Source organism: Euwallacea fornicatus, chromosome 4, assembly GCF_040115645.1.
Source record: "Euwallacea fornicatus isolate EFF26 chromosome 4, ASM4011564v1, whole genome shotgun sequence".
Taxonomy (NCBI): Eukaryota; Metazoa; Arthropoda; class Insecta; order Coleoptera; family Curculionidae; genus Euwallacea; species Euwallacea fornicatus.
Window position 1 is genome coordinate 5,824,482 of NC_089544.1, and position 10,011 is coordinate 5,834,492.

The 10,011-nt window shown below is 31.9% G+C and overlaps 1 protein-coding gene across 1 annotated transcript in view; it reads right to left on the reverse strand.

Annotated features, from left to right (window-relative positions):
- Nucleotides 1-10,011, reverse strand: part of LOC136338854 (speckle-type POZ protein B-like) — a 38,937-nt gene that overhangs the window by 24,766 nt on the left and 4,160 nt on the right. The window lies entirely within an intron of this gene.

Here is a 10,011-nt window from a genome sequence, read left to right on the forward strand (position 1 = left end):
ACAAAATGAAGTCTTAGAGAACTTTAGTTAAATGAAAATTTAACATATTTCTTTTATTTTATTTTTAGAAGCAGCAATAGAAATTTGCACATAAACAAAACAATAATTTTGAAGTAATGTTGGCAAAAAGTTTTATCGTTTGCAGCATAGACAGCATGTTTTGTTAATGTATCTACTTAAGATGTAAAATATTGTCTGGTGATTTACCTAGTGTTTTTTTTATGAAGATATATAAAAAGTGGAGTTGTTGTAACTAGACTATTATTTCTCGTTTTCGGACGCAAACCTATTAATGCTCGCTTGCGTTTGATTTATATAAGTAAGTTTAAATTTAGCTATGCAACTTGGAAATTAGGTTATGGTGCAGATTTCTATTTTAAAACGCATTTGACACACTTGAAACTTAATGAGAAATCTATCCCATGGCCTATAAAAAGAAAGTTGCAACAATTATTGATTGAAACAATTGCTTCAATTGCTGTTAGAAATCAACACTATGAGAAACACGGATGACTATGGGGGGTTTCGTTAAAAGGTTAATTCGAGTTAGTTCATATTTTTCCTACAATTTTTTTTAATGAAATATTGTTCCAAAATCTAAACATTGGGATCTGGAATCAATTCAAAAATGTATGAAAACAAGATTAGTTTTGGTTTTTTTATTAGAATATTTAGGGTGTGAACGTTTTTGGTTCATCCAAAAAATGAAAATTTTCTAATTGTACAAATTTATGGACCAAATCAGACAGTAGATTAATGCAGATATAAATATATAAAAGTTACTGTATTTTTTAAATCAGCAAAACTTGCTTCCTAAGCTATCATTGAAATATACAGAGTGGTCATTTAGTGCGGTCTCGGAAGATTACGGCTAAACAATTTAATATTTTGAATTTCTTGAGAAAAATAAATGTAAGTTTCATTAAGGTTTACTTGTCCTAAATCTTAAGGATTTCGAAATAATTAAGTTTTTTTAAAAAAATCATGCAATTTTAAAAACTTTGTTTTGAAGGAAGTTTAAACTGGAGTAAATCGAAATTCATACCAAACCTTAGATATGAGACGTATTTTATGCCAGAATTATTAAAATTGAAATATCTCATACAGTGCGTCCAAAAAATAACATGAAAATTGCATTCTTTTTGAAAGGAAATAACTTGCTTAATTTAAATAGAACACCCCATATTTTATTACTCGAAATAAGAGATAAACATATGACTAATCAAAAATCGTTACACCTTCCTATACTAAAATGTACAGGTTTTCTTCGAAAAATAAGATTTAAGAAAAGGTGGTAGGTGTAACGATTTTTGATTAGTCATATGTTTATCTCTTATTTCGAGTAATAAAATATGGGGTGTTCTATTTAAATTAAGCAAGTTATTTCCTTTCAAAAAGAATGCAATTTTCATGTTATTTTTTGGACGCACTGTATGAGATATTTCAATTTTAATAATTCTGGCATAAAATACGTCTCATATCTAAGGTTTGGTATGAATTTCGATTTACTCCAGTTTAAACTTCCTTCAAAACAAAGTTTTTAAAATTGCATGATTTTTTTAAAAAAACTTAATTATTTCGAAATCCTTAAGATTTAGGACAAGTAAACCTTAATGAAACTTACATTTATTTTTCTCAAGAAATTCAAAATATTAAATTGTTTAGCCGTAATCTTCCGAGACCGCATAAATGACCACTCTGTATATAAAACAGAAGGATTGTGACCCATACCTAAGCTATTACAGGAAAGGAAATACCTTATTGTATCAAGGCCTCAAGGATTCTTATTTATTATCACTCCAATGAATATAAATGGACCCTATATCTTTTTGAATTTTTTAATTTGTTGTTAATGTTTACTACAAATATGAGTCTATTACTGCATTGTATCTGTGATATCTTTATTTATTCATCGTTAATTGCAAATTTCCTACGTTAAAACCTTCAGACCTTTATATCGTTCTTCACGACATCAACTCGCTTTTGATCTGTGACGCAATTACAAACATAATTAATCTTAGCAACTTTATCGCCAAATGAAGCACAATTAACTAGAAAGCAGTACTAATTAGCAATATGGGTAAATTGATGTTTCCGGGAAGCACTCATGAATAGAATTCTTAGGTAATAATAGTTACACACACACGTAATTAAAAACTCTAATAAGAAGTGTAGACTACTCTGACAATAGACTTACGTCCGTACCTAATGGGTTGCTTATATGTTTTCTGTTGAAAAAATAATTTTATCGGAAAATCTTTTCCTGATTTTTAAACATATATGAAATTCTTTTTCATAATTTTAAAGTCCCGATATCCCAGTTTTTTAAAAAATTTTTCTGCACAACGAAGGAATTATAAAAAACAGGCATAAATTACATTACATTACTTGTTATTTGTCTTATTTGTAACTAAGTTGCGAATGAAACTCGTTTGGTTACTGGTTTAGATTATGAAAACTGTCTATTTATTAGAATAAAAAAACAAACATCATTTTAATCAATTTTTAATGGTTTTTAAATGATCTTTTTTGTTGATACTGTTAAGACATTTTTGCAACAAATTTATATAAGTTGCGAAGTTACTTTTAACATATAAAATGTAAATGCTACAGAAGGAAATGTTCATTCTGCATAACTTGAATGATTTAGGCAAAGATCCATTAATCATTCTTTGAAAAAAGAACAATTATTGCAATCTGCTGTGGAGACATATTAAAAAGTAAAAACCAGTAAAAAATGTTTTTTTGGCAGCTTATCAGGAAATTTCCTTAATAGGTTCAGAAAATTCCTATACATTTCCGCGATTGTAGCATCCTGTATACAGAGGAAAAACATCGGCATTCCATGGCGGCCCGCGATTTGTTATAAGATTGAATAATATATATTTTCTGACGACAAAGTCATATTAATATATCAAAGTTAATGTGCATTGCATCTGAACTGCTCTCAAATTGAGGTCGGTATTCCAGCAATTTCTAAAACGTTTGTTCACGAAGGCACGAGGAATAAATTGATGCCAGAACGCCTGTGTATGAAGGGTAAAGGGAACGTTGGGAGCACGTGCTAGTTCCTGCACGTGTCAATTAATGCTCTAGATACGTAATCCATAATGAATTTTTGCATTAAGACAACACATTTATATTCACGTTCATATTCCATCATATTTTTCGCCATTAAAATCCATGTAACATCGTAATGTAAACAAGTTTCGTGTCAACCAATGTCAACAAAGCTATTAATTTGTAGATTAATATTTATGCATATCATAATTAACCATAAATGGTTAATTATTATTTCTCACTGAGATGCAAGGTGAGACGTAATAAGTTTGTCTGAATTGAGTACTTACGCGAAAATTAGGTATGTATTTTCTTTGAGTAAATATTTGCTTTAACATTTATTCAAGTTGAGTGTTAGAAACAATATTTAAGCAAACCATTATTATTGCCAACACTAAGCGTGTTTGCGTTTATTCCAAGTGTTAATAGGGTCATAGAACAAACGTAAATAATATCTTTGTTTGCCATTTTCTTCCTGGAAAATGCGGAATTACCCAGAGCAGTGCTGTCTGTAATTCTCATTATTGGCTCAAAGAAAACATTAATTAGGTATTACTGAATAATATGGGATTAATAATCATTATTGAAGGAAGGAAGAAAAATATTACCGTTCTATCACAACTCTGTGTATCGATATCAAATCCAAATAAATGATTTGTTTGTGTAGTAGTTTGATATCCACGTAAATTCGGTATGTCTCCAGTCCGTAGCTTCTGCGTTCTTCAACTATCTCAATCTCGTATTTGGGTCACTGGGTTAATCTTTCGAATTTGTTTTCTTTTTGCTAAACAATTAAAATTATCTTCAATATTTCTGATTGTTTTTTGCATTAAAACTTTTAAATATCGATCTAAATTCTTCAAGCTGCTAGGAGTTACACTAGGAGACCTTCTAGAATATTTGTTGCAGATTTCTTCTAACAACCGTCATATCAGTGCTTCAACAACATAGGTGATTCGTCCACATATACATCACAACCTTCAATGTATAGACATATGTCTGTGAATCATCTTGCTATCCTTCTTGGTCATAAAACCTGAATTTCTTTAAATGGGACCTACCAATTTCATATTCTTGATATGACATTGAGTCTAGGCGTTCTTCAAGATAATATATATACAACTTGAAAAACACACACAACATCGAGTTTGTATTGCAGACACTTCGTGTAATTATTACCACACAGTGCATTAATCTGAATTAGGGCTTTGTGGATCAAAAGCCCTTTCACACAGGACAGGCTCTAGAATCCTACGTTCGCATATACAAAATAAAGTTCTTCCCCCTGTAACATATTAATACTCATTATACTCTTTCTTTTGAGTATTGAACGGATGCTCCTGTCCTTTTTCAGATCATACTGCTTTCTATCACTATAAACACGAATTCGGGTGGTCACATACGTAACTGGATTGATATCAGATAATATACTATACTATACTTTAGTTACACTATATTATATATATATATATATATATATATATATACAGGGTGTCTCTAAAAGGTCTGTACAAAATTCTACCACAGATTTCTGAGGTCAAAACATGACGATTTAACCCAATTTACCTTAGTCCAAAAGTGGACGGTTTTCGAAATACAGGGCGTCAAAGTGGAAACAAAAAAAAGCAAAAAAATTCATATCTTGGTTGGTAATGCTGCTATCTACAGAAAATGTCGTATCGGGCGGTTTTTGGGGATAAGAAATCAAAATCCGTTTACATTTTCGATGCACAATGTAGAGGGCGTTGTCAGCGCTCGATGAACCCTCTTTAAAAGGGCATAACTTTTTCATCACCCGGTATAAAATTTATTTATGACTAAACTTGTGTTTTCCTACATTTTTTAAGGAAAAAAGGTCTCTTGTTAAAAATCTCTACGAGGCTTCCTTCTTGAGATATTTGAAGCTTAAAGTTCGCTGCATGTCTTGAACAATAATTTTAATATACTACATATCTATTCTTACAGTTGGATCGAAAAAAATCAAAATTTAAAAATAGTCTTCAATTCTTATCTTTTTATTTAAATCTTCATGTTTTTATTTGTGCACACCAATTTTTTGTTACTTATTCTGCTTAAATGAAATTGGACCTACTCGTACCTATTATGAGTAGTATAGGTGTTGTGGATTATTAAAGGTGCTTCAAAGTTGTGTGTAATTTTTCAAATTTTGTGCAAGTTCAATTTTTAAAATGGCCGAAATTTGCACAAATCTAGATATTCAAAATATAATGCCAGAATTATTGGAAGATCTTCCTTTACAACTTCGGCAAGATATGTGGTTTATGCACGACGGTGCTCCGCCACATTTTACTATGAATGTGCGCAACTATTTAAATCAGCAGTACTCATGAAGATAGATAGTTAGAGGAAATGATGCTCCGGTACCATGGCCACCGCGCTCACCGGATTTAACTACGATGGATTATTTTTTATGGGGGACTCTAAAGTCCATGATATACTTCACGGCCATAAATAGTGAAGAGGAACTATGGGGACGAATTCAAAATTCAGTAAACATTTTAAAGAACGACGAAGAATTGATGAATAAGGTACATTTTAATTTCTTGCGTCGGATTAATCTTTGTATGCAAGTCAATGGTGGTCATTTCGAACATCTACTAAAAGAATAATTTTTTCGTATTTATGTTTGGTATCTATGTTTTCAAGTAATTTGTAACCTATTTTTAAATTTTGATTTTTTTCGATCCAACTGTAAGAATAGATATGTAGTATATTAAAATTATTGTTCAAGACATGCAGCGAACTTTAAGCTTCAAATATCTCAAGAGGGAAGCCTCGTAGAGATTTTTAACAAGAGACCTTTTTTCCTTAAAAAATGTAGGAAAACACAAGTTTAGTCATAAATAAATTTTATACCGGGTGATGAAAAAATTATGCCCTTTTAAAGAGGGTTTATCGAGCGCTGACAACGGCTTCTACATTGTGCATTGAAAATATAAACGGATTCTGATTTCTTATCCCCAAAAACCGCCCGATACGACATTTTGTGTAGATAGCAGCATTACCAACCATGAAATTAATTTTTTTGCTTTTTTTTGTTTTCACTTTGACGCCCTGTATTTCGAAAACCGTCCACATTAGGACTAAGGTAAATTGGGTTAAATCGTCATGTTTTGACTTCAGAAATCTGTGGTAGAATTTTGTACAGATCTTCTAGAGACACCCTGTATATATATATACAGGGTGTCCAAGCGAACATTGAATATAGGAGATTAACATGGGAAATTGGTTTTTATTTTTTTGCGCCTGTACGGATTATCCAATTGAAAAAATTTTTATATGGAGGTCATAGTATGCAAGACCGGCTATCTTTCAGTATTTTTTTCAGTCTTCTAGTTACAGCCGTTTTGGCTCAAAACGCCTCCAAAATTCAAAAATTTGAATGTCCCGCGTAACCGTTCGGCGCCATGATTGGTCAGAATTAATGTCAAAACACAATGTCGCCAACAACGTAAGCGTAAACACCCCATTTCAAATTAATTTTCCCTTTTTGCTGATTTCTAACTTATTTAAGAATTAATTCAGGGAAAAATCAATGGAAAACCTGAGGATAATTATTATGTGGTCTGCTTTGATGTCCCTACGGTAAATACGCAAGTTTTGTTTTGAATTAAATTTAAAATTGCTCGCGAAGATTCTGTCTAGTAAGTGAGATAAAAGGTTAGGTTATGTCTTTGTGTTATCATTATGGGGTAATAAGAAACTTGCGTATTTACCGTAGGGACATCAAAGCAGACCACATAATAATTATCCTCAGGTTTTCCATTGATTTTTCCCTGAATTAATTCTTAAATAAGTTAGAAATCAGCAAAAAGGGAAAATTAATTTGAAATGGGGTGTTTACGCTTACGTTGTTGGCGACATTGTGTTTTGACATTAATTCTGACCAATCATGGCGCCGAACGGTTACGCGGGACATTCAAATTTTTGAATTTTGGAGGCGTTTTGAGCCAAAACGGCTGTAACTAGAAGACTGAAAAAAATACTGAAAGATAGCCGGTCTTGCATACTATGACCTCCATATAAAAATTTTTCAATTGGATAATCCATACAGGCGCAAAAAAATAAAAACCAATTTCCCATGTTAATCTCCTATATTCAATGTTCGCTTGGATACCCTGTATATATATATATATATATATTATACTACACAGAGTCACAAAGATTTTTTTTCGGATTTTTATAAATATTTTCAGAAAGAATGAAAATTTCTCAATGAAATTCAGTATTTACAGGTTTTCCGAGACTTTAAATATGTTATCGGTTTTACCGCCATATGTAGCGAGTGCCATCTGCAGTAATGTTCTTGTCTTAAATTTGCTCTAACATTTTTAGGACTCTATATTTTGAGTTTTACTAGATTATGTCTTATTCCTCCGTCAATTCTGAACAAAAAAGGTATACTTGATCGAAAACTCTCAGAGCACTGGTTTTCGAGATACTGATGATTAACAATTCCTTTGCACATCATTTCATCAAAACATTAATTTCTTAATAAACATTTAATAATGTAACAAGAACCTTACTGAAATCATTTAGCGTAGTATTGAAAGGGTATTAAATTAGATGTTCAAAATGAGATCCTCCTCTTGCGATACAAGCATTAATTCTTCTCCATATCGACTGCCGTAGACCTTTTAAAATTCGTGGAGTGATCTGTGTAATTTTAAAATTATGTACAATTTTATTTCGCAAGTCGATTTCAGTTACCACTGGCGTCGCATAAACAAGCGATTGGAGATATCCCCAGAAGAAATAATTGAGAGGATTTAAATCTGGTTATCTCGGTGGCCACGGATGAGGCCCTTCACGACGAATCGATTAGAGATCAAAAATTGTATTAAGGTATTCACGAGCGGTAAGACTGAAATAAGGTGGTGTCTCATCATGTATAAACCACATATTTTGTTTGTCACCAAAAAAGTCAAAATTTTGGCACCCTGTATCACAAAAACGAAGCAAGATAAGACATACGGTTATTATAACTTTTTTTCATAAAATGTGACAAGGAATTATCCCTTGTAATTAATTCCATCATTTAGTATATACCCTGCATAAACCATAATTACGTTTCATGTATCAGAAAAAAATTTTCCAAGCAAAAACATTTTTAGTGTCAACAAAGAATTTAAATCTTAAAAAAAAAATGGGTGTTTGATTTGAAAAAAACAAAGTTGACCCTAAAAGACAGTTGAAGGTGACCTTGGGGAAAAAATTACATCGTAAAAAGTCAATCTCTCGAAAAAAAAAAAACTTTATTCTAACGTTTTTTTTACAAATCTTCTCGATTTTAAGATATTTGTTTGTTTTATTTATTTTGAATCACCCGGTATATATTTATGTTTCATGTAGTGAACCGCAAAACTTACGTCTAAAGTAGCTGGTAGCATAAGGGAAATTGTTACTGTGCATAATCCGTTAATATTTTCAATATTTACGTTCACGTGTTCTGGTTGCCGATAACAATTTAATATAATGGCGAATTCAAACACTCGCACTGGTCCATATTTGGTCCGGTAATATGGTCAGAGAAAGCTATCTAGGATTGTCTTAACACGTTACCAAACTTGCCAAAATAACAAAACAAAAGTAATTTAAAAAATCAACCATATGGGCTCAGTGGGAGCGTGCATTGAGGTCTTTTGCGGACGACTCAATTCCCTAAGTGATTCCAGTTTAAAATTAAAGAATCGTACTCTTTCTCCTAATTCTGCATATATTGGTGAATAGTAATTAAATATTGATAAACACATCGGTTTATTGCAAACTCATATGAGGATTTTATTCGTCATATTTAGGAGAAAAAATGGCTGAACTTCATGGAACCGGGTGTCCCATTAACGGAGGTAATCGGCTATATCTCGGAAACTATAAATGGTCGAAGTCTGAAACAACAATCTTATTAAGGAATATGACCGAGAAAAATACCATAAAAATATTTTGTTGTTGCAGCGTTGTCAGTTCCACTCAAAATTGGCCACATCATAGAAAATTAAAGAATAAAATATAATAATAAAATAAAATAATAGTAATATATTATTAAAATTTAAAATACATTCAATTATGATATTCATTTTGATTTTGATTCAATTAAATTTTTATCATTTTGTGAAAATAAGGCTTTTAGTAATTCAATTTGTGACTTTATGACTAAGTATACTCGGAAACTGCATTATCTGTGGGGTTCAGAGGACATTTACCATACTAGTTACAATTAAAAAGACATAGGAGTCATACAAAATTGAAAATTTGTCGTCGAAAAAACGAACGACTAATTAAATGTTCAGTATTTTTCACTCTATCGCGTAGTGGTAGGTGATAGTTTAACAGAAACTAAAAAACGTCAGCATGCTGAAACAAGCTTGTATTAAATTCTTTTTAACAGGCCAATAGTAACCACGTATGTAATAAGCCCATATTTGTCGCGCAATAAAGCCCACAAAGACTGGGTGGCCAACAACCAGGAAGTCAACCAGCTACGCGGAATGACATCATTCGGTATTAAACCGAGAAATTGGTAAAAACTGAGTAGAATAAGAAATATAAATGACGATTGATAAGTCAGGGTCAGCGTGTGCAAATTTATATAACTGTTACTACAAAGTATATGCGTGATATCGCTTTGTTGGTGGCCTGGCATAGCAACCAACCAGTAACCAGTGGGTCGGCTTTTTGATAAGTTCGCAAAGGACATCGAAAGATAAAGTTTTTGATGAGCGTTTGACGGGAAAAGCCCAATATCGAAAACGATTGAATTAGTAATTTATTGCGTCAACAATAATGGAACACACAAGCGCAGGTCGCACTTTGGACGATGACGAACGTTCGCTTGAGTCGTGGCGGCGCGATGTCTGATAATCTCGTTCTGAGATATTTATAACGCATAAATTTGTATTAAAATTAATAGAAATGTTTATGATCTTCGATTCG